General features: G+C 44.6%; 1 protein-coding gene across 1 annotated transcript in view; it reads right to left on the bottom strand.

Annotated features, from left to right (window-relative positions):
* The window catches only part of LOC139661887 (fibrosin-1-like protein), a gene marked incomplete at its 3' end in the record, with an annotated part of 70373 nt that overhangs the window by 43245 nt on the left and 669 nt on the right, over positions 1–26459 (bottom strand). The window lies entirely within an intron of this gene.

The following is a 26459-nucleotide window of genomic DNA, read 5'->3' on the forward strand; positions in this document are numbered from 1 at the left end:
CTGTGTATCCCCTAAAATTTGAAGAGCCATAATGACCTCAACTTCAGCAACAGGATCCAAAAGGCCTTGTAGTGATCGAACAATACGGCCAAGTTTTTATCCTCTGGCTACAAGTTCACTTTAATTTCCATTTCAGCGCTGTAGAAAATGAGGCTCGTCTTGGCTGAATGGAGCAGCGATCCACCCCATGAGGCCGCCTCCACACATCTTACCATCACTTACTAGAGGGTGCAGCGATAGTATCTGTAGCCTCGGGGTCGGCGCCGATCCAGCTGCCAAGCACTCATACTAGGATTGGCAAATGAGACTGTCCTGATATCGACACTTTTATGACATACTTTGGCACAATACAAAACTTCTTCAGCGGGAGGAAAACTGTCTCCAGACATGTCAAAAAGCTGAAACGCTGCCATTTATCTAGTTCATAGGCAGAGCAGCTCTAGTTTAGAAGAGAGGCCTTGGCTGTGCAGGGTAAATGTCATTCTGTTTTATTAGGCTTAACCTAAAGCACTGTTCTTATCTGTTAACCTATTCTGAATAAACTGTTTTTGAGAGCCTAGACCATTGTAAAAAAAAACTGAGAAGCTACTCTAGCCTATGTTATGTAGTCGATTTTCTGTTCAGTCGGGAACACTCTAGTCACAAGATAAAACCATTTATAGCAACAAATGGTAATACAGTTATGTTTGGAGTTTATGGCTCTGCACCAAGCTGCTCCCTGCTTACCCAGCACGCATGCTGAATGTACAGCAGGGGCGCCATGCAAATCCCCCAAACCACACAACCATACGCCAAACATGCCAATTCTTAGTACGTTACCAGCTGATCAGTAATAGAAAGATCAATGTGTAGCAACAACAACCTCAAGCAGTGGCAGGAGACTTGCCTACATGAGCGGGGAATGCAAACATACAAGAGGTTATTCTACAATTATATGAACCTGAGGTTGATCCAGTGCAATTTTCCTTCAGTATATAGCTATTTAAACCATAAGGCAAGAAAAACAGCTGCAGTATCTAGAGACAAGGGAAATATATATAACTAATGAGTCAATATAAGTGAACCCAGTTAACGATCTTATGCAGCATCTCTTATGTTATATGCAATTTATTGACAGCAACATGTATCAATTAGGCACAAATTGCACTTTTGAGCTGAGATAATATCTTTAGCTTCCGGGCGAATATAAGCGAGAGATTCTTTGTGGAGTGCGATAAATCCCCCTAAAACAAAAATTGCTTCTCTTTACGATGAGCTGCATTTCATTTATTGTCTAACATATGTAAAGCAACAAGCATGTTGTAGCTGCAAGCTCTACTGAGCAGCAGAGTGTGCAGCAGTTGTGTAGCAAGAATCAGTGTAGGAGGAGGTCATTTGCATACATATTTACAGACCGCCTTGTTATGAGAATGGATTGTGATTGGTGTGCATAGCGATCAACTGACAGATGACTACCAACGCGTGACTTCTGTCTCCGTCTATTGCTTGATATTAGTTAATAAGCAAAATACAAGCACAGTATAATACAAGCTAATTCAAGTATCAGTTACATCAAATAAATGACTACTGACAGTTGTAAGCCAACAAAGGCCTTTCCTACTACGACACTAAAATGACAGCTGGAGCGTGTTAATTTTGCTCTCACACTTCTGATCAAAGACATTTAAGTCACAGGGAAGCGTGGCATACTGTATGTAAACACAGTGTATTAAGCAGACAAGGGCTTTAGCGGTGTGTGACAAGTGTAATCTAGCTTTAAAATCAGCCGCGCTCATTTTTATCTTCTGGGGTGGGGGGGTGGGGGGGATCAGATAAGACAAACTGATTGATAAAGCGTACGCACACACACACACACTTTGATGGGCTGCTTTGACTGAGCCGCCGCTGGCTCACGATGACAAATTGAGACGTGTGTTTTATCCACCCTGCTGCGAATACTTGACATACTCGGCGCTAACGATCTGACGGAGTCTCAAAAGCCACCGGGCTTAGATTAATCTGAGAACAAACATCACCCCAAGTGCAGGAACTTCAGATGTGGGAAGGCAACTCTGACAGGGAGAGGGATGGGGGAACAGCGAGCTCCTCACAGCCCAATTAAAACATATATATCTTTATGGCACGGCAAAAGCTAACAGCTGTTAATGGCATTTGCTGAGGTGTAGTAATTGCTCTATAAACAGGTGGTGCTGTAAAATAATTAATCCTAATCATGCCTTTTTTCTTTACAACAGGTATGCAAATTGTTACCTGCTCCGTGGCATTAAATATGCTAAACGCTTGCCTCGCTTCCTACTGTTTCCAGAGGGTGACACGAGATGACAAAGGTGGCACTTGTATCTGACACCTGCTTTGTCGAGCAGCGTGTGTGTGTGTGTGTGTGTGTGTGTGTGTGTGTGTGTGTGTGCGTGCGTGCTACTGGGGAGTCAGTCAGCCAAGCAGCAGCAGTCCCTGGCTTTGCTCAGTGGAGCAGCAGGGAAGTTAGGCAGCAGTATGTAGGTAAATCAGTCTATTACTAACACTCTGCCTGCCTGGAGCGAGCCTCCTGGGACGCCACTGACAATACACACACGGCCTGCCTGCTGGAGCATTCATCCGTACCTGGATGAGCACACACACACACACACACACACACACACACACACACACACGCACACATACAGTCATTGAGCATGTACACACAAGTCCACATGCACATATGCACATAAATATAGGGAGCAAACACAAGCACAGATTACTGCATTTTTCAGAATAGAATAGAATAGAATAGAATAGGCTTGAAAGAAGGAAAGAGGTTTTGTACATAAAAGCATTTTCAACCAATTGCATGTCAACCATGCAACTGATTGTGTGCTTGCTCACCAAATGCAGAGAATATAAAGTAGCACACCGAGCGCGTTTAACTGTTTGTGTGGAACAGGCGCTGTCGCAGACACACAATCAAGCCAACTAAGCGGACCACTAAATATGTCACTGTATAGAAAACGCTCTAATTACCACACAAGGAAATACTGTATGTTAGTCTGACTGCTATACCTAGTAGGAAGAAATCAAACATAAACAGAGAAATGAAAAATGCTACAGCAGCAGCCCCGGTAGCTGTGTGTCGGTGTGAAGTCCCAAGCAAAGAGCACGCAAAGTTATAATTATACTGAGTGGGGAGCAATTAGACGGATCAGGGCTAGCCCATTTAAATCACACTTTGGACCATTCATCATGCTCGGAGCCATAAACAGAGACTCCGTGGGATGTTCTGGAAACCACTGTAGGGCCCACTGAACTGCATGGTCATCAGATCTGCATCCGACCCCTTCTCTGGCGCCTGTAATCAAATGAGGCAGTGTGTGAATCATGCAACGTGATACACACTGTGCAACCAGAGCAGGAGCCAGCAGTTACAAGCACAAAGTGTATTATCGTAACCATAATGGGAATCCATAACATGGATCGTGATTAGCAGACGTTGGTGCTGTATAGCGGGCACTGACACTGGGAGCACCTCAACTAGAACTCCATGCACTTGTGGTAAATGGTACATTACCTAGTGTGTTACTTAGCAGGTCTATAAGTAACAAAACATGAAAGGATGAAAATGACATACATTTTGCACTACTGGAGCAACTTCTATTTTCCAGGGTCCAGACTGTGAGCGTGGCTGCTGCATTTCTCCCCTCAGCCTAATGCTGAATGACAGATAGGGAAGCAGAGGAACCCTGAAGAGTCAATTTGGAGTTAGAGTGGCATTTCAAACCCCGCTGCTAAAATGTTAGAGAGAGGAAAAAACCCTTTCAATCAGACACCAAACTCAGCTCTGGGAGCTGCTTCCTCAGAAAAGTAAAGGAGCTTTCCCCGAGATGATGTTCAGTGGTTGAAAATGAAGATATGCTTAACAGAGCTGTTGTTGAATGAGCCAACGACACCGCTTTCAGATTGGTGACAGTGATTGAATTTGAGCAGTGTGTGTGTGTGTGTGCATGCATAAATATTGCATTTGTGCACACATGGATTCTTGCATGCACAGATGTTGCATCCGTGCACGCATGGATATGTTGTGTATGAGTGTGTGCACGCTCGCATCGCTGCATTCGTGCATGCATGTACGTGTGCACGAACGCCCGCGTGCGCGAGTGCACGTGCACAGGGTGGCGTGCACGTGTCACCCAGCCTCGGCGCTGTGCCCCGCGCCGTAATGTAAAGGCGGACCCGCTGCTGCTGTTGAATGTGCAGCTCGGCGTTCACTAGCGCCGCGCTGAGCTGTAACCCGACACTTGACACCGGTGTTCACCCCGAGCAGCATGGGCAAACACAGGAAATCTCCTGCCCTCCCCCCCCCACCCTCCACCATCCCCCCCCCCGAGCCGCTCAGTTACAGCGCTGCAAAAAAAACCTCTCCTGGGCCCTCACTATAGCAGTAGCAGTGGACTGCAACGCTGAAATCTCAATGGACCGTGCGTACCCCATGGCATCGGTAAACACACCGCAGCACAACGCTCGCAGACATGTTCGTGTGTGCGTGAACACACACACACACGCATGCATATTCGCCCGCACAGGTTCACAAACACACACATACACACACACACACACACACACGGGGAGCGTGTTCGTATGCTGCAGTGCCGCGTGCGTAATCCTGCTGCATTCGAGTGAAATTCCCTCAGCAACCCCTCCCAACACACATACACACACACACACACACACACACACACTCACACACACACACACACTTTGACTTTCTAAACCAAAACACATGTGGAGGGTAATGCGATTACATGGCTCTTTGACAAGAAAACACTTCCTTGCTCAGCTAAAAACGCCAGCGGTGACGCAGGAAAAGAAGGAGACAAACTCCCTTCAACAACAGCAAACAGCCAGCGAGGTCAGACAAGTATTTGTCAGCTAGAATAAACGAGTCAAGAGAAGGGGGGGTGGGGGGGTGGGGGTGGGGGGTTGTTAAAAGAAAATATTCCAGCCATTTTATCCTTGCTGCCGCCATCAAGACCCATTCTGTCAGCCTCGGAGTCACATTATTTATAAGGCAGGGAGACAAAATATTGACCTCGCCTCTTTTCTCCATAGCCGACTCTGACACTGACAAGGACGCTCCGGGGGTGGAATGCAAAGGGAATGGGCGAGCGAGAGAGGAAGAAGGGAAAGGAAGAGCGGATGGGAGAGGGAGGAAGACAGCGGCAAAGAGAGAGAGAGAGAGAGAAGGACAGAGAGGAGGAATGAAAAGTCTCCTTCAGATTTCCAACCAGAGTTGCTGGCTGTGACCGGAGGCTTTGGGCTCCGTCCAGCAGGGGACAGTTTATATGAAAATATTTATGTTGTACACAGGCTGAGTGATGTTAACTTTGGGCAGGAGTCGGATAGCCGTTTCAGCCTGCTATGGAAGACTCACTCGCTTGTTAGAATTAGGGATGGGGACTGAACTTGTGTAATCAATAAAAAGACACTTAAAACACATGCAACTGCTTGATTGTGTACACCAAAAACTCCTGTAAAGCCCAGACTGACTGAATTTCTTCCCCAGTAAGTCTAATAATATCAGTTATGTGAATCATGCATTTGTATTTATACTGCTGAGCCATGGAGTTATAGCACTTTGCTCTGGCAACTGTTTGTCTAGGTTAAATTTAGTTTAGTATTTCTATTATTTACTAGTGATTGACTGGTAAAGCATTCTTATCTAAGTGAGCAGGAGGATAACTACCATACACTAACTGGTAATTGTAAAGGTGGTGCAGTGACAACTCATATCATTACAGAGCATTTCTACAGCGAACTTGTGGAACTACAATCACATTTACATTTAAGGCTTTTAGCTGGGTTACACCAATAAATCAGTTCACCACGATACAATCTTATAATTAGGCAGATATTGGCCTTTTATTAAAATCAGATATCGCCATGTGAATGTCATCCACCTCCGATATGATTAAAGTTCCTCTCTGATCCAGTTCCAGGGCCTAGATACTGGCAAGTCAAACTACCACTCTTTAAGTTGATACAGATCCTGCAAAGTAGGAAATGAAACCTCGACTGGAAAAAGTGGGTCAGACGCGATGCACCCCAGTGATCGATGAGGGTATCGCTGCATGGCTAATGAAGTGTGAATGACTCATGAAAAACAACAATCCGCTCATGTCAGATATGAAACATCTGATGGAAAATATAAAGATCAACCAAAGCAAGTGGAAAGCATTAGATTTGTGTTACTCATAACAAAGTGACAGCCAAAACAAAGTCGCCACTGTTTAGTCACTACAGTTTAAAAGTGATCCAGCGCTCAGTTGGGTTGCATGTATTACTCAGCATGTTGGGTTATCTGCAAAGCCATAAAAATACAATAGTCCAATGTGCTGTAACATACTGCTGTATATTTCTGGCAGGCTACAGGGTAAGTGCTAGTAGGTACTGTACCATATTTCGGAGTTAAAGGATAATTCCTGTTATTTTCAAGCCTGAGAGTATTCTAAAAACCATGCTGGGTCATTTTGAAGCCAGCGTTTTCAGAGTGTTGTCAGTCAGTCAGACAGACAGTAGCCAGCCAGTCACCAGTTCAACCACTGCGACCACAAACCCACACGGCCCAGTCAGCTGATCTCCAGCCTGCTCCTCCTCTGCCTTCTCCAAAATAACACTCCTCACTACCGACACCGCTACCGGAAAGTGGGAAACAAAAGGAGGGGGGGGGGGAAAGACATCATTGCGTGCAACTTCTCTCAGAAGGCACAAACATTCTTTAGAGATGATGCTTTTATCATAACAACATCTCCAAATGAGAATGTGCGCTAGAACCACAACTGGATGTGGAATCGAAAACCCGAAATTACCCCGAACCGCCACTACTACAAAGCAATTTTAGAGGAAACACTGAGCTTCTTATGATAATCCAGTGATAGCAGGTTGGACACTTGAGCCGTCTTATGTCCCACCATAATCACTATGATATATTAAACATAACCAGTTATGCTAATAACATCATTAATTAAGCTAATTAATGCATTAATTAGCAAATACTTCTATGTCAACATACTTGTCTTCACATAACACATGGGCGGTATTAATATGAGTAGTTATAGTCGTTCAAGAAAATCGTTTTTTCCTCATTAATATGCAAATTTATGCCGCAAGGTGCTCCAAAATCTAATCCTATCTATAGTCCTATTCTGTGGTGTAAGTATGAAGTTTCTATCTATGTATTGCTTGCTCTGCATATGGGACATAAACAGTATCTTATTCCCACAGCTCTTATGAACAAACACTGCTACTGTTCCCCATGCATCCAATGCCACAACACACCACACATACTGGCTCCCGCATTTTATGTGTTTGAGCTGTGTTGTACCTGTGACAATGTACCTGTTCTGTCTGTTCTTTGCACTGTGTATTAATGACTACTAGCTGTAAAGCGAATTGCCCTTCAGGGATAATAAAGATTTATACTAGGCTGTTGGACGCTATCAGCACTGCTCTCCGTCCCCCACAGAGCCGACGAGGCGACCGCAGCAACGGCATAAAGCAATATGACCCGTCTCCCACAGCCCATTCAGCAGCAAGCAGCCCACAGAAACCCCTAAACAGCCCGCAGTGCTTGCATTATCTGCAGTAAAGTCACCAGTGTCGTCTTTTAAATTACTCCTTAACACACATTTGCAGGCTTCTATATAATTTGTTTTCATCGATTTCATTCCAGGTGTTCGCTTCCTCTCCTTCTTTAGCTGTCTTTATTGCACGTCTGACATTTGAATTGTTTATCTGTGGAGGAAGATGCTGCATCTTTACTTTGTTGTTGCACTATTCTCAACACGGTTGATTTATGTAATTACTTGTTGTATCTTCAGTACTCTCTGTTTGTCTTATTCTTATCTATATTCTATTGTCTGCTGCTGCGCTGACCCAATTTCCACACAAGAATCATTAAAGTTTCATCCAATCTAATCTAATAGGCTTGTATTTTGATTATTTCATTGTCTGTAAAGCACTTTATAACCGTTTTGAAAAGCACTACACAAATGATTATTATGATCATTAGGATACATTTTTGAAAGTCGATACCACTGATATTTTTGGATTGAACTGATATTATGTACCAATATGCAATATCTTTAAATCTGACCATTTTCAAATTTTCAGTGATTCCCACAGAAATGTATTCTTGTGAGGGTGGAAAAACCTCTGAAACAACATTTAGAGCGTGGGACACTAAAATCTGAATAATCATAATAATTAGATTTGATTCAGGTCTGTCTGTTTGTCTGTTTGGTAGCATGATATCTCAAAAAGTAATGAACAGATTTGGCTGAAATTTGGTGACAGATAGGCCTTGGCCAAGCATCAGTTTATTAGATTTTGGTAGTGATCCGGTTCTGGGATTTCCGCCATTAGACGATTATTGTATTTCAGCCATAGCTATTATGCTGCATTCATGTGCTGGTGAGAAAGTCCAACTTCTGGGAGTCAGCTGCTAAACAGCGTTGCATTTACATGCTATTTTCCTAGACAATCAAACCTGGAAGACAAATGATAAACAAACATAAACCATTATGGACGCTTCCGCTTTGCAAGTTGGATGATTGTTGTGTTGGCGGAGCTTTGCTCTCTACTGACTGCCTTCCAGTTATTATTATGATGATTATGATTATTATTATCACTATAGCTGGCTCTACATCTGCATATCACATTGGCTAGTCGTCCCTCTTCCCCTGGTGTCTCTGGATGGGTGTAATCCACAGTCGTGGCGCAACAAGCGTGGGCCGATGCCAGCGTTCCCCCGCCTGGCCTGCATACTAATTAAGAGGCTGATAAACAGAAACATGAGGAGACGTTTCGGGGGGGAAGGTTGTTTCTGTGGAGCAGAGGGTGACCTGACGGAAAGGGCCCGCCGTCTATGCATGCACACATACACACACACACACACACACACACAAACACACACAACAAAGCCTCAGGTTGGAGCTATTTATTGTTCCAAGCTCCTCAGCCATTTTGCCGTGACACATGCACAAGCAGGAGGAGTATCAGCGGACTCACAGCTCGGCACACACCAGCGCGCCGTTCAGTCCGGAGCCACTGGGAGCCGAACGAGGCCCCGGCTGATTTGAAACCGTTTAAAGCGCGCCGCCTTGCCAATTCCAGGTGAATGCGTGATTAACGACAGCCGCTGAGTGCCGGCTTGGGTTCGGCACGCACGCTGCACCCCCGCTGCCCACGTACACACTCTACCCCCCTCTGTTCCCCCTTCACATTTTACATCTCAGACATTTAGCGGATGCCAACAAGGAGCGGAGGGGCCAAAACCATAGCAGCCCAGACAATAGATGCAACAAATACGTGTCACTATGATATTCTAGTATATCATTGTCAAATTAATGATACCTTAGTATAATAATCAAATGAGACCGTGACCAAGGCGACTGGTAGCCTCTATCTCACACCACTGGTGTTGTTAGTGCTAGTGTTAAGCTAAATTAAGACCACATTTCCCATAAACCCTGTTGCTTCCTGACCCCCCCTCCCCACCCCCGGCGTGTTTGACTTTACTGAAGAGGATAAACATGTTGGAAGTTGGCCTTTCACCCACCATTTCCCATCACTTCCCAATTGCTGGAAACTCTGATAGCTTTAGCCCCATTTGCATTTCCTCTTCATATTTTGCCACAAAGCAATCCAGAGGTAACGATTTGCTGATGTTAAAATGCTACACATAGCACCTTTAATATATCATAGTAACTAAGATAACTCATGTATAACTTGAATGTATCCTGGTAGGTAAAGTCATAAAAGCCATGCAGGCAGGAAAATATTTTTTTTCTACTGTTGTGTATTCTTCTCCCCTGGTCACGCTACACTACAGAGAGAAATGGGGGTGGGGGTCAGCTGTTTGAATACATGTCTTCAGGCGTCCAATCCCATTGAAGCTCCAGCTCTATAACTGCAGCACAGCGTTGTATCCGTGCAGCTTCCCAGTCAGAGTCACCGTTAACCGAGCCGACGCTAATGACTCGCCGACAGAGAGAGAAAAAAAAAAAGTTGTGCATTCACTCTGATCACAGCTCTTTTTTTTTTTTCTTCTTCATACATACAGTACACAAGCACGAACAAGTACGTGTGAGGCTGCATGTTTGTCTGCCTGTTCCTCTCTTGTGTGTGTGTGTGTGTGTGCCTGTGTGTGTGTGAACAACGCTGCAGTCAGGATGTCTGTTTTTAGCCGGGCCGTTGTGGGCTGATTAACTTTGACAGGCTGCCTCTCAGACCCACCGCACACACACAAGCAGTAAAGCAACCAGGCAGCGCTTCCACCGCAGGAGAGTCTGCCCAGGCCTGACTGATTCCTGTCCAGTTTTTGATGACTCCAAAGTAGGGCTAAACAACTAATCCAAAACAAAAAATCTAAATATTGACTACCGCAATCGCCAAATCACCGGAGGCAGCTTCCAAAACAAAGATCCCCACTCTACGAATCGCGTCGTACGATGATGAAAATCTTTCGTTTTTCCTCAAACTGACACTAGGCAGCTTTGCCTGTCGGCTTCAATTGGCAGCGAGAGGTAACTGAACTCTATACAACAGCACCCAGAAATCCTATAAGGTGACGTCGGTAAACCGCACACAAGAAAGGGATGAGAGAGGAAAAAGGTTGAATAATGGTGTTTCACAGACACCAGAATTTAATTTGGGCAAATAGGGAAAAAAATACAGCGTCTCAGTTAGTGTAGATGGGGCACTCTTCTCTGTTGGAGCCCCACTTTGGGATTTAAGCTGATAAGATGGTTGTGTTTTTACACAGAAAATCTTGCCCAGTGCAGCTTTTAAGCATTAGCATCTCATTTTCTCCCCTCCACCCATATTTTTGAAGTTTTTATAAGATCTGAAAATGATGTCGGAAAAAGCTGAAAACCACTCATCGAAGAAAAGCAGTCCCGCTCCAAGCAACATCTACCTCTCCTAACGTTTTGTCGGCGCAACACTTCATGAACAAGAACAGGGATGCGAACGCCGACTGCCGAATCTGAACTCTTGTTTCCAGCTGTCTGCTGCACTGAGAAAGCCGCGCTCTGCAAAAGCAAGATGTCTGTGGCAAAGATAAAAGACTTTGAAAAAAAAAAAAAAATCTCTCTGAGGTGGGAAGGAGGGGGAACAGAAGATGACAAATAGCTCATTTCCACAGAGGTGAGATGTGGCCTTTTCCACTATACCCTATTTCAACCCAGCAGAGTCCATTGAGCGTTGTGCACTAGATGCCGCCGGCTTACACGCAGATAAATGATGGCTGGTTTCCACGTGGTTAGCATGGCCAGGGCCTGACTGCTGGGCAAAACAGGCTGAGGAGCGGGTTAGCTAGCTAGCACTAGCGCTAGCGGGCTGAGCTCCTTCCCAACAACATTATTGGAAAGTGATAAGACAGCAGCTTCCAGAAAAGTTCATGTAATTGAACTGTGACGATACATAGAGAGAGACACAGATAGAGAAAGAGAGAGAGAGAGAGAGAAATAGGTCACGAGTGTCAGATAAACTTTACAACACGCAGCACTCGTAGCTCCTTTTGAACAACTTGTTTATTAAATTGTGGTATTTCGTGATTACCGGCGATATATCTGACCCAAAATCTCTACAAACCGTGACGTTATAGTGTGTTAACCACTGAGGAAAACAATTTTTTTTTTTCCACTTCCTGGAAAGTTGTTTCTGGAAAGCTTGTTTTGAGTCAACAACAACAATATATAGATATGGAGAGATAGTGTTAACACCGTTCCTCTTCTTTCTTTACTATAAAGTGAATGGGAAGCAGACACTTTGGAAAACTATAACTCATGTTTTTAAGCAGAGCTGAGAGAAGTTTTTAGAGGCTTTTTCTTTTTTACTAGCCAGCCAATGAGAGTGAAGAGAAGGCAGGGTTTGATGCGATGTAGGCAGCTGATTGGCTCTCTCTGTCTCCATGGCCAAAGCCAATACAGGCAGTCTTTTCTTTCATTGGTCAAAAAAACATACACAGCAACCCAAACCGGTGATTTATGCAACAAACATGCATATATCTATTTTTGGTTTATGCAACCTACATTGTATTTTACAATATAAATGTAATGCCATTCGCCATCACCAGTTGAATAGAGCGTCTGACATTACAGAAGTGCGTGTCACGTAACTGTTTATTCATATTATCTAGGGATTTGACCCATATGGGTTTTTGAAGGCTGATACTGATATTTCTGGACTGCAGCTGCCAATAGCCAATATTTTGCACGGTTAGTCAATATCTTAAAAGTTTATATTCATGTATACTTGTGTGCACTCTGTTCAAAATGTTCCATTAGAATCTATTCAGGTTAAGGGCTTTCCATAGACAACCAGTGTAGTAGATAGTAGTGTAGAAGATAAACGGTCAGTATATTTATCAGCACAAAATGGGGTCAAGACTGCACTTTTTCTACAAAAAAAAAGCAGCCAAAGATGCAGAAGAGAGAGAGAGAAAAGGTGACAAATAGGCGGAAAGGAAACAGAAAGTTACAAAGAGAGAGAGAGAGAGATGGAGCGAGGCCAACTGCCCAAACTCCAGGCGGCTCACTTGACCTGCGGTGACTTCCAGGTTAGCGTAGCCGTAGCTAGCGCTGTAACATGTTTGGTTTCGGGAGTGCGTGTTTTTCCTCTCTCCCTCCGTCTTCTCCCCCCTGGCTTTCCTTGCTTCTGACAAGCTTTCACTTGTGCTGGTTTTGAACAGAAAAACCATTGTGCCTTCCGCAGCGAACAATGCCTGCTGTTTTGCCGTAGGGCCCCCAAACACACATTAGCTCACTTTGCCCTTTTGTCTGCTGTGAATTCCTGCCATGTATCTGGTTGCAAGGCCAATAAATAACTAGTCGGATCTGACTGGTTCATGACAGTTCTGGGCAGGTCATGACGGCAGGGTGGTCTAGTGGTGAGTACGACTGTCCTGTAGCTGGAAGGTCCAGGTTTGATGCCCCGTGACTACAAGGGTCTGACCCTGAATCCCTATGGGCTGCAGGGGCGTTGCTCTGCACTTTGACCTCCCTAAGCAGGGGGGAAAGATGAATTCCCCCCTAAGGGTTAATAAAGAATCACACAGATACTAATGGTACCTATTAAGGCTCTACCATAATGCCAATATATCATTAATATTACTTTTTTAACGGTATAACAATAATACGTTGACTTTTCCAAAGCAGACCACACTTTAGGGGATGTCTGTTTTTGTTTTTAATGGAATTGTCATGGTGTGACAATATTTTATTCAAAAGGATCTTTTATTACAGTATTTCCAACACAAATTCTTCATAATACTGCTATAAAGTGTGAAGCAAGCAACATGCCTTTATGTGGATTCCCATCAGGATATGTTAAGTTCAAGTTCAAGTCTGTTTATTTATATAGCTGTATTCAGATACAGTACAACCTTGTGCCTATTCAACAGCACACACAACCAAGCCTGTCCTTGGTTTCAGTATTTCTACCTGCAGCTACAGAGAATTGGAAAGGCCTCCAGAGCTCTGTGACCCTCAGGTACGTTTATTGGCTTAGGAACTGATAAAGGCAATGCCAGAGGCTAACCAAATGACTGGCAGCTACTGGAAATACAACCTTGTTCTGCCAGTTGTAAAACACTGCTTTATGTCATGTCAGTCAACAGTAACAGGGGAAAAAAAATGACAAGGGGAGGTGCAAGGAACAAATTTCATCTCTCCATTTTGGAAAAAACCCACAGACTGAAGCTCATTTTTCAGTATCTTCAAAACATAGATGTTCCAGTCTGCAAACAAGTTATCAACAAAACAGTCATTTGTTTTAACCTTCTGCAAACAATTGTTTAATATGAATGCCACTCTTTTGTAAGAGTACCGAAAGAGTACCACTTTTGTTTAAATGGCAGATATCTAATTTCAGAACGAAACCTTTCAAATCAAGTCATTTTCCTCCACAGAGAACATATAATAATGTCAAATTACAGTCAGGATAAAACATCTTTGAGTAAACAACTAGCAATGGATAAATATACTGAGGCCACTGCATTCTGCCACCTAACTCCCAGCATTCTGGGTACTCCTGTTTCTGGGGTTTGTGGCTGACTGACTTACTGACTGGCTGAGTAACTGGCTGATTGACTGACTTAATAACTTGCTGACTGACTGGCTGATTGACTGACTTAATAACTTGCTGACTGAGTGACTTGCTAACAGACTTACTGACTGATTGTCTGACTAACTGACTCATTAACTAACTGACTAGGTGACTTACTGTCTCACTGACTGGCAAACTGACTGATTAACTGACTGACTTACTGACTGAAAACCTGACTGACTTGCTGACTGGTTGTCTGACTGATTGGCTGCTATACTCTGGGTGGCACCCTGCTAGCCCACACATGGCACCCTGCTAGCCCACACATACATATACATACACACAACATGCGCTCACTCATACACGTACACACACACACACACACACACACACACACACACACATACACACACCCCCTCCACCCCCTCTGAGTAGCCTGTCAGTGTGCGCAGCTTCTTTTCCCTCCCCTTGTATTATTGTGCAAATTGAAACGCCAAGGAGAGTCATTCACACACACACGCAGATCTGGTCGTGTGTGTGTGCGCCTGTGCCTGTGTGTGTGTGTGTGTGTGTGTGAGGGGGGGTGTCTCCCTCTCAGCGTCTTGGCAGGCGGGAAGGGGAAATATGATTATCCAGTGGGGGAATTGTTTCATCAACACCTGGAGCAGATAAATGAAAATAGGGGGATTTATGTAGTGAGCAGGAGCCCACCTCTGCTGCCAGGAAGCAATTAAGCAGGAAGGCTGGAATACTAACCACCTCTCAAACACCCCCCACCGCCCCCCCCGCACTCCCTCGCTCTCTTTCTGCAACTCTATCGCTTTCCAGCTCTCTATCTTCCTTATTCTCTCTCTCTCTCTCTCTCTCTCTCTGCCCTGTGCTCACCTCACACCCGCGGCTCATTTAAGAGAGCTGAAGGTGAGACCGACTGGAAGAGAGGGATGGTGTTCATTCGCACAAAGCGTCTCATTAACGGCTGATAGCGAAGTGGCTCCGAGGTGTTGGGTTCTCATTTGACTCCGTGTTGGGGTGGGGGGGGGGTGGGGGGGTGTAATGGATGCTTCCCTCCTACGTGGCTAACAGATGGTGTGATGCGGGGCTAGCTACTGAAAACTGGTACCGTACCTATTTTTGGTGGCACTTCTAAGGCCGCAAAAGGTATAGTGATAATTCCTTGGTAATTCCTTAAAGGTTTACTCTGACTTTTTTTGGTACATTGGTCACCATACCCAATATTTTGGCACCAAAATCACCTATGGGTCTCTAGTAGATAGCTCTGTCCGGTGCACAAGCTAACACTTTAGCATACAGAATGTGAATTGTTGCAGACTAGCATTATCCTACAAGTGAAAAATTGAGAACTTGTAGCAGTTCTAAGGCTGGATAGTTAGTTTATCTGAAAATAATAGGCTTGTTAAGGTAAAATAGACATAAAATTCAACAATTTGGTTTTCAGATGATGAATTTCAGGTTATGAATCTACAGGCCATAGCATAAAAACCTACACCAACTTTGGATAATGCTAATCACCTACAATTAGCTAAAAATACCCTATGCTAAAGTGTTAGCATGCGCACCGGACAAATTCTTTAAAAACAAGGAAGAATAAAAACTTCTCGATGATGAAAATTTGTACTGAGGAAATTAAGTAAGTGCAGGTCTGATTTTACATACAAAACCAGAAAATATAAGGAAACAGAAGTATCAAGAAAGGAGAACCAGTAAGAACCAGTATCAGTGTTAAAAAATTATCAACCCCTGTGCTACATGATACATTTGCAGCCTATTATTCTGACTGCTCTTCCAAGAGAAACCAAAACAGGTGACTGTAAATTAAAGCAGAGTATAACTGACTGCTTTTCAATAAAAGGACAGTATCGACAAATCATTATATCCGTCTAACTCTAAGCGGCTGTAGTGCTCGGAGACCAAGAGATGTGGAATGCAAACAGTAGCCTGGTAGAGTGCTGTTTATGTTCTCTCGCTCTCACACACTGCCTGTTTTCTTTATTGACTCAACAACTGGCCTTGTGCTCGGTCTGCGCCCGAGTGTGTGTGTGTGTGTGTGTGTGCCTGTGTGTGTGTGTGTGTGTGTGTGTAATTTTGATCTCATTCCACGCCTTGGGTAAAGCCCTGCTGGCTTTCAGTGTGTGTCCTCATTTTAGATGCACTGACAAAGTGGCCTCTCTGAAATGAGCTGTGTGGCCCGTTTGCGAGAGGAGAGCAGATGCATTTTTCTGCTTTTGATCTACGGGTAAACAACCTCAACCTGTGGGAGCGGCAAAAAAAAAAAAAAAAAAAGGCTAAAGTAGAGTCGGTAGATGTACGCGCCGTCCGTGAGGAAAAAGAAAAACAGAGAGAGAGAGACAGGATAGACAGAGAGAGAGAGGAGAGGAACTCTGAAGATGCTTCTCCTTGACAGATCCGTCAGCCGAATCCCACTGTGTGTGACAGCGCTCTGTCTTGCCCATCTTGCTTTACAGGTTTTTAGTGCAGTGGCTACATTGCGTATTCCTTATTATATATCCCATAACATTTCCAGGCACTGCATTCTCTCTCTCTTCACCCCGCTGAGCGCGGAGCCGCAACGCCGACATTCATGGACATTTTGAGGATCCATAAAATAAGCGCTGTCAGAACGGGCCGCGAGCCCAGCCTGTTAAAAAAACTGATGACATCTTGTACAGAGGAGTACCAAACAAAACTGTCAGAGCATTTTCCTGTCAAAATAAATCCTGGTTTCAAGTCTCTTAATGGTAGATTCAAAGACACCTATTATTTACAAAACTCTCAACAATCCACATTTGAATGTATATATATAGCCTACTTTCCTTTCTTTGACCAATATGTTTTTTTTTGAAGGCCAATTCCAATACCAATACTTTTGGATTGAAGTTGCCCATAGTGGATATTATGTTTAAATTGGACCAATTTCATGCCAAAAAATTCACAAGGGTTTAGGTTTTCCCTCAGAATTGTATTCTTGTCAGGGTGGAAAAGCCTCTGAAACAGCATTTAGACCATGGGACACTAAAACTCTCTACTGAAACCCAGGATGATCCAACTACTACTACTACTACTACTACTGATGATGATTATATTAACAAAAACAAGAAGAATGTATGCATGCATATGTGTATGGAATCTGATCAAAATGTCAAATTAGAATCAGTTCAAGTTAAGGACTTCCCATAGACAACCAGTGTAGTATTGATCAATTCTACAATAAGTAAGTAATCAAACAAACTTCATCAGACCAATATGTCAATATACCAATATATTGGTCTAACCCAAGTCCACAGTACGCCTTCCACTCTCCTTCTGCCCTGTATATGAGGTCCTGCTGTCCCAACACAAATGTCAGTACATACAGTGCAACCCAGTCATGTGTCAGCATAATCAATATGTCTCTCCACTTATGTCAACCGATGACAAATTCCTCTAGATTCACTGTACCCGGCGAACGAAGTGACTCAGACTCCAGATTTCCCGAGAGCGACGGGCGAGGCGGCGCTCCGTCTCGGCGGCAAAATGCGGCGTGGCGGCTCAGCCTTGAGTTGTCAGGCAAAAAATGTCACCCAGACAGTGAATGGAACAGAAGTGGCGGTGGGAAGGAGAGAGATTCCACATTGCATAACCACCCTCTTATCTAAGCGCTATTATCTTGGCCACGGCTTATTATATGGCTGCCAAAGCTATCGCACAATACACTGAAGCAACAGTCCTTATTTGGCTTTGTTCGCGCCCACACCAACATAAACACACATGCGCACGTTCGCGATTGTGCGAAGGCCGCGCATGGCTGACTGCTGTGAATAAAATCAACACACCAACAGACAATAAGCTATAATAAATGGCAGACTACCATATTTCCATATCGTATTTCAGAGCGGGGAGTCGAGTGCCGAGTAATTATTGTCAGCATCACTTGGCCTATAAAGACTATTCCCCTCAGAGCCGGTGTTGGTAGCGAGTGTCGCTAGCAGAAGAGCATGTCGACAACTGTTAACGCTAATTGCTTTCACACCAAGAGCGGTTTATTAAGAAAACATGCACCGAGCCTCCACGCAATGTCACGACGGCGTGAGTCATGCCTTTGAAAGCGCGGCCGGGATTTTTCGAGGAAGGAGGGCGGAGGCCGGATCTGTGATCTGCGCAGCGATTTAACGGCTTCAGATCTGTGCCAGCGTTAAACCGCGTTGTGCCATCCCCCCCCCCCCCCCCCCCGGTGTGACATTCGTATCAGGGTGTCTGCAGGTCCCGGAGAGCGGAGTGTTTTTCAATTAGATCCTAACTCGAGAAGTCAAGGATGCAGCAAAATAGAGCGTTTTAAGTCTTGGAGGGGTAAAGAAAATGTTGGGTTTTCTTGGCCTGCTGTTTTTCCTTTTAAATGTTTTCATATCTTATTCTAGCTGGCATTGCAAACATTGAAAAGGCCTTAAAAATTCAGAAGTTTGACTTGATTAAACGTCTAGATAGCCTGTAGTATATAGAAGTATGATTCTCTACATGAAAGCAGTACGTCAGTTACTAGGGCTTTTTGTGTTAAGTAGCATGTGCCACCACTCTATCCTGAAGCGCTCACCTTGGGCTGCCGGAGAGTGTTGCAGAAATGATTCGCGGGTGAGTTTTACAAACACTTGACTTGGCAAGACCAGCCGGCAGACCTTTGTGCCGAGCGAGTCCGAGGAGCCGGAAAAAATGACTCCTGCCCTCGCGCGCAAACAAAACGTTGAAAAGGGATTCGGCTCGAGAGATGATGTGAGGGCGAGAGCCAGCCAGCCAGCTTTTCAGAGCTCTCTCTTTGCTCTCTGTCAGCGAAGGCTACAGCTGAAAAGGAAAACAGCCATTACTTAATGAGCCACTTAAGAGTTCCCTCTCTACTTAGGTTTCATTATTTTTATTGTAAATCCTTCACAGCACTCGTTTGCTAGTCTTTCACTCCTAGCTTCCACGGCCAAGTGCGGCATTATATAGAAGCAAAATCACAGGGCTGGAAAATACTTCGGCTGAATGACAAATACGTTTATTATGAAGTTATCTCCAAATAATTTCTTTTTCTCGAGCTGCTAAAATGAAATGTCCTTTGTTAACATTTAATAACGCTCGTTCATCAAGCGGTCTAGGAGCCAGAGACTGGTTATGAGAGGCATAAGGGGGGCCACAACGCGGCAGTGGAGAATCACCGGGAAACTTTGGAACGGGGGCAGCTTCCCAATCCATCTCGGGCTCGGAGACAGCATCTTAATCACGGCGTAATTACATCCTGTCGTTCACCGCAGTGAAAACATTGAGACAGGAAGACGGAGGACAGCGAGGAAAGACAACCAGGAAATGGATTATATAGCTGCCCACGTGCTTTTCTGTGTCACTTAGTATGTGTCAGCCATGTCGCGCTCGTTGCAGCGATTCTTTGTGAATCCACTGCACCTGGAAACAAAGAGGCTGTGATTCTGAGGTTTTGCAGCTGATGGTGGGTTCATACTGTCAGGCTGTGGAGTGACACCTGAAAACAGACAACTGACAGCTGCTCAAAAAGGACTATTCAGGACCAGAATGCCCTTATAAAACACATAGCAGTGCTGCTGGGTGAAAACCTCGGAAATTAAGAAAAGCATCTGCATTCTATGGGTTTAACCCTTGCACTCCTTACTGCTGGTTCCTATTACTGGTTCTTATTATTCTACCTAGCATGATATATTCAAGTTATGTGTGAACAGTGCTCGCGGTTTTGGACTACCTGCATTCCGGTACTTATTTGTGTGGACCCGGCACCTCTGGTGGCATGAAAGTTTTTTTTTTTTTATAATCCCAATAGTTGACACTTCCTTTCCCCTCCCTTCCAAAAACCTGTCTCATTTCCATATGAAGACAGGTGATTACCCTATTAGATAGTAGCAACTAGCGCATAGTAATCACGTCACATGAGTGAGCTGCTCTGCAGAGTGTGTTATGGTAAACTTCAGACAGCGCCGTGGCTAAAAGACAGTTGAATTTGCTGTCCATATGTCCGCTGTGTGGACTATTTTTGGAAAATTAGACAAGGTATGCATGTTTTGTTTTTTTTGTTAACGTGTTAAAGTTCTCTGCTGGGACAATAACATCTAAATTCATATTTGCATAGATGAAAACAGAAATTATTCGAGTGCGGACCTGTCAGTCCCACAGTTAAATATGTGGGCAATTGCGCATGTTATGTTGAGTGTCCAGAAATAATTGGTAATATAATTGGTTGAGTGAAGGTCTGTAAGCCCCACATCAATGTGGGCATTTAAAAACCAGCGTGATCCAGATTTGGACCACATTTAGGTCTACTTCTAGCTGCATGGCATGACCATGACACGTTTTATTGCTGTCATTTCATTATTCGCTGACATTGTTTCCTACGTTCAAAATAGATACCCTATAAAAGTATTTGTGTTGAATATTAATGTGTAACTACTCGAGCCAGAATTTGTCTGGTAGATGGTTGAAGCCATTGCAGTTTCCTTGATGTGTTTATGTATGATTAGGATATCTCACAGCCAAGTGTGGGCATTTTTATGTTGTGCTCAGCGCAGTTATATCTTTAGTCCACTTCTTGAAGGGCAGGTTTATAAAAACCCATTGTTTTGGACAAAATGAGCATTATGTAGCCTATGCAATAATCAAATATTGTTATAGGTCCCCAGTAGTCGGAGCTCTAAGGTCATATAGTCATTTAGTAATATTTAGGCTGTTGGTCTACAGTAAGCTATATGGCTGCACTGAGCACCACCGTGCCTCCAATGCGCTCGTTGTCTTGATATGTTTCCCTCTGGACCGACTCGCGGGAACACCGACCACTTGGTGTTCCGGGACCTCATCATTTACAAATTAAGCACTGCGCGTGAATATCTAAGGGACATATATTTCTTACATCTATTGTCTGAGCTGCTATGGCTTTGATCCTTCCATTCTGTCTTAATGGTTAATGGATTTCAGCTGATTCTCCCACTGCACTCATTTGAAGTCAGCTAAATGCCTAAAATGCAAGTCAAATTGTACTGCTGCTCAAGTATTGTGATAATATTGTACCGGAGGCTGAGGAAGCAATTCCCATCCCCCCCCAGATACACATCGACACACTTCCACTCAGATGGTAACAGAGCCTTCCTTGGGTGGATATATTTAGGTCATTGGTCGATGGTTTGGACAGGTGCACTGTGGGGGTTCAATCCTGTGTTTGTGTGTGTGTCTCTGTGTGTGTGTGTGTGTGTGAGAGCTCGTGACCGCGCATGTATCGGCTCCACAGTGTGTGACAGTTCGAGAGAGAGCCAGAGCCGGGGCCGGGGGGGACGTCCCATCGGCATTAAGGAACCTCTCTCCACGGGACGCGTCAGCCAATGAGCAGCGGAGCCTCGGGGGGGCTGCCTTGTTAATTAAAGCCGGAGTTGTTTGTCAGCGCTGGCATATGATGCACAGCGCTATCACCGCCAGGCAGGGGAAAACATGGAGCAAGATCCCTGCAACCCCTGCAACAAATGCGCCGCCTCGCCATGGAGCCGGGACGTCTTCATACAGCAACAGCCGCCGCAGCGTTAGCTTCGACTGTATCATTTTGCACTGCGTTGTTCCGGAAGGCCGGGGACACACTGTGAAGAGAGTGAGCGTCACACACTTAATGACCGGCTGTTTTCTTCTCGCATCGCAGAGGCTCCCACACTTGACGACAAGGAAAAGATGGGGCTTTTTTCACACTACCCAGCTTTTCACGCCACGCAAAACCCCACAATCTGAAGAGAGCACGAAATCTCGCACTGCTGCAGAGCAACAAAATACACATGGAGGCGGAACAACTTGCCGCTGTATTTTTTTTCCTTCTGCAGCCTCAGCTCAGATTTGAGTTGCTGAGCAGCTCACAGCTACGGGAAGACGTCAAGATTTGAGTCATAAAATACATAAATGTAAATAATCCTGATGTTCCCAAGTGGATCAAGAGGCAAGAGATGAAAGTTCTTCAACCTCACAGACTACAAGACCATTTTTGTGGCTACAATCAGCCTAAAACTCATGTAATCGGAACTCAGAAAGTGCTGATGAATCTCTAAATCAGTGCTACCAGGATGGACTCCTGCTCATTTATTACACTTGGTGAATAAAGCGGTTCTGACTCCAAATGTCTTCATTTGACAGAACACCAGTCCTGAGTGTTAGCTGTACTGGTGTTAGCTACTAATAGGGAACACAGGGTGCCATCTGAGTGCTAACAATGCTGTCTGTTTCAGGACAGCAAGTCATGAATGTGACTTGATCCAGAGGGCTGCAAGAAGAAACAAGGCAAAAACTAGAAATCTTTCTGACCGATCTTCAGCTCGAGGCCTTATGCCAGGATTTATGTACTGCATCTTGGCACTGGGTAAAATTTTGAGAATCATGTAAAATATGGGTGGAGGAAAACAAGTTGCAAGGGAGAGAACCCTTTGTGCTTAGTAAGTCTTCCCTGGGTAAATAAAGGATAACAAAAAGTTAGATGTAGATCTCATCAACAGCTTCTATTCATGAAACTCATTTTGGCCGAAACCGCACGGTCCATCGGCTCCACGCCCTTGACATTGGGCAATATCACTAAATCAACTAAACCTAAATCCCCATTAGGGTGCATTTAGGAACTCGTGCTGCGGAACGAAAAACCCAAACAAATCTGTAAATTCATGTTAAAGCAGATGAACAGAAGGATTGCGGATTAGCGAGAGGGGATTTGCCACTCCGACGTCACTCACAGAGCAAAGGGAGCAAATCAAACATCTTATTACTGCTGTGACAGATGGATAATTGTGTCATTTTATTATCAGCTCACTCGTTTGATACCCACAGGGAGACTTCTGGAGGGGTTAGGCTGCGATGAGTAATTGTTTTATAGTGCTGCTGTCAGGTGAAAAATCTCAGTGAAGGCAACTTTTCAACAAAAAAAAAAGGAATAATAGCCTCATTATTAGAATGATGGGCCTGCATTTTTTTTTTAATTGCACCATGAGTTTTCAAGGGGTTACACGAGCCAAAAGGACAAAACAGCTTCTCAACCCATAGGGGATTGTGTAATCCTTCGATCCAAGAAAAAAACAAATGGAAACTGGACTTACAAGGTTCTCCCTTTCTCCTCGCGACCACCGACAACACCGAGAGTGCTGACATTCCTCGAGTCATCGCTGACTCATCCCTAAAATTCTTCTAATCACAATAAGGTGGCCGTGACAAAGCGGGACGGCTGTGTTTGTACGGTCGATTTGCACAGGTAAGTAAGCGGCTTTCCTACGAGAAACGGGGGGATTCAAAGCAAATAAACACGCCGTAATCAAATGCGGCCGCTGCCGCAAATTGCTTTCGGCTGTAATGAAATAGGTTACGGGAGCAGGCGAGACCGCCGTACTGCCTAAGCCTTCATCAGGGGAGCGTGATCCTATCAATGCAAAGCTGGAATATCAACAACGCCGACCGAGTGCGTTTGGAGTCAAAGTGCTCCGACTGAGAGAAGCCCATCGCCTCGGGCTCACATGAACAAACAGAAGTTACAGACTCTCAGGCAGGACAGTCAAATGAGGGTGACGGTAACCCAGAGGTGACACTAGGGCCTCCGGTTTGAATCCCCCTGAGAGAACCTAGGTGGGAGTGAGAATGATTTAAGACTCTTCCTTCCTCGAAAACTATTTCTGAGTAAAACACATTGCTTCAGCACCAGAGGAGTTTTCCCAGGAAAAACCTACCAGACACCAGGTGTTTAGAACAGCAAATGGAAACGCTTTCATGAACTGGCTGTAGGTACAATCCCTATTGTGTTTTATCAATTGGCAAAAGAGAATTTTACACAATTTACACAAATTTACACAAAAATGTCACAGATTACTACTGTGCTTTAGAGAGCAGCAAAGGACTTAAATGCAGATTAAAAGAAAGAGACAGAGTAAGCAGGGGCATGTTGACCATGCGGGCTCGTTGAACCCCGGGAGGACGGGATATTGATGTCGGAGGAGTGCTAATGAGACAGTAGCCCCGCTGTACAGCCCATCATAAACACAGCCGCGTTGGCCATCAGTCACTCTGGAGAGGTCAAGAGGGCCACACACTCCCTCCACCGACGCCACTGCGGGCCTATCAGAGCACGACGCGATAGGTCAGTACTATTCTCTGGCTAAATGCTGCTGTGTCCTCTGGATAATTGATAAGCAATTAGCGCCGGCACCATAGGTGATGAGCTCCACTCAAGCACACACTGTTAGGTGAAAGCGTAATGACCGATGCAAATAGTATTTTCAAGTACTGTAATTCACTCACCGGCTGAAAAATCCTATGTAAAAGCACCGATGTTACAGAGCGGTGAAACGGCCAAACCGACGCAGCTTATTAACCGAATGTGATTAGAGTGAAATGATACTGACTCTTCCATGTTGTTACTTACAGTATGACACAAAAGTGAAAGTGTTGTGCTTGTTATCGTTGCCACATGCAGGGAAATCAAGGGGGCGAAAACACCGAACCGCGCTCAGCCCTTCACGTAATTGTACCAGATCCACCAACATCATTTAATAACCGCAGTCCATTTGCATGCAAATCAGACCAATTACCAACAAGTAGCTGCCATGTGAGTATCATCTCACACCGAGCTGTATCATGCCTCATTTGCTTGGCCTCGAAACATAAGCTACCAGGTAGAGTACAGTGTTTCCCCTGTATCCGTTCAGCGGCGCCGCAGCGAGAAAACGGGGAGAAGAACGTGTAAAATTAAAATAGGAACGTGCCAAAATTGCCACAAAGGGAGTGCAGCGCTACTTTTAAGGGGGTAACATTTTATTTACAAAGGAAAATACACTGGAGAGTATTTCTAGATGTCAGTGGGGCATAACTCGGGACGTCGTGTTGACAGCAGCGGAGACACCGCCATGCTGGCAGATGATGCCGGTGGAAAGCACTTTGCTGCTGTGACATCCTCAAAGTCTTTCACAGTCAGCAGCTGTCAGGATATACAGTGGCAGCCGCACAGCGCCAAGGGCAGCCATACTCACACATATAAGATCACAGTGCACTACACTCATGCCAAGCCATACATGGGCGCTCACACACACACACACACGCACACATTTGACCACAAACACAAGCAATTACAAGCTTAATGAACATCGCAATAGTATTCCTATAGGGACTGATAGTGTATCTGTGGGACTCAATAGGGATTTTATAGAGGTTTTATCCTGCTTTTATGGTATTTTCAAAATTTGCTATGGCATCACTATAGGATTTTATGAGGTGTAATATTAGTAGCTGTATGATAATCATTTTTGCTGTGAAATTTGTAGTATCCTTTATCCTCATACACATATACACACACACACACACATACACTTCCCCCCTCTTTTCAACCCTATCTGCTTTCACACCCACTCTAAGTACCATGAAGGGCCGGGCTAAATGGAATAGCAATATAATTACTGATGACCCGGACAGGTTAAACTTGTTAACAGATGGGAGGTGGCAAATTGATGACTAGCTCCAAGTGAGTGAATCCTCCGTTCACCCTTTGTATCCAGGCGAGCCACTGGACAAGATGTGTCACGCTATTAGTATGCCACAAATGTGCATTCTACCATGTTATTATACTGACTACCCACTATGTAGGAGGCAAGTGTCAATCAGGGCTGATTAGTGCCTTAGCTAAGCCTACATGGGAGGCTGTCAGTGAAATGAAGTGGCTCCTGGTTTGACTGTTCAATGGTGTCATCATGTTGGAACACATTGACCTCAGAGGATATGTATTATGGCCTTAGCTAGGTTTATTAAAGCTACTGATTCATATTGCAACGACAATAATGAGGACTACTATCCCCAGTATAAGCATTGGGGGAAAAAAAACTGCCTGCCTTGTCAGTCAGTCTCGTATCCCAGAGGGAACAATGTTTTATTTATCATTTGGAACATAATGAGATAAAAGAAACGAGAGGATGTCACAAGAGAACCTCCTTTCTTCCTGAAATCATTCCTCAAACATCACACACGCCAGACACTGATGATATAAATAGAGTTATCTGCCTGTGATGTAGCCTGTTACAGCTGACTGGTGCAATAGACAGGTTATCAAAGAGCAAGATGTCAGGAGTGCACTGACAACTGGTAGCGCATAAGAATAGAGAAGCCCAAGCCAGGGCCACACCGAACACCAGAGCAAACAGCCCAGCAGAGCAGCACCTGTTTATTTTCCTTGACAAACCATATGCTGCCAGTGAATCACATCTCATTAACCAAGCCTTGAACTTATGACATTATGCAAACAGAGTCGCGTGCGGCAGTGGTTCTCAAACATGTTCATGTCAAGGACCCTGAATAGACACACATGGGGCCCCAATTGATAGGGTTTTGTCCCAGTTAACCCCATA

Source organism: Centroberyx affinis, unplaced genomic scaffold (genome assembly GCF_046629955.1).
Source record: "Centroberyx affinis isolate AG114_WGS23_722 - 3 ecotype Tasmania unplaced genomic scaffold, CSIRO-AGI_Caff_v1 ptg003638l_1, whole genome shotgun sequence".
NCBI classification, from domain to species: Eukaryota; Metazoa; Chordata; class Actinopteri; order Beryciformes; family Berycidae; genus Centroberyx; species Centroberyx affinis.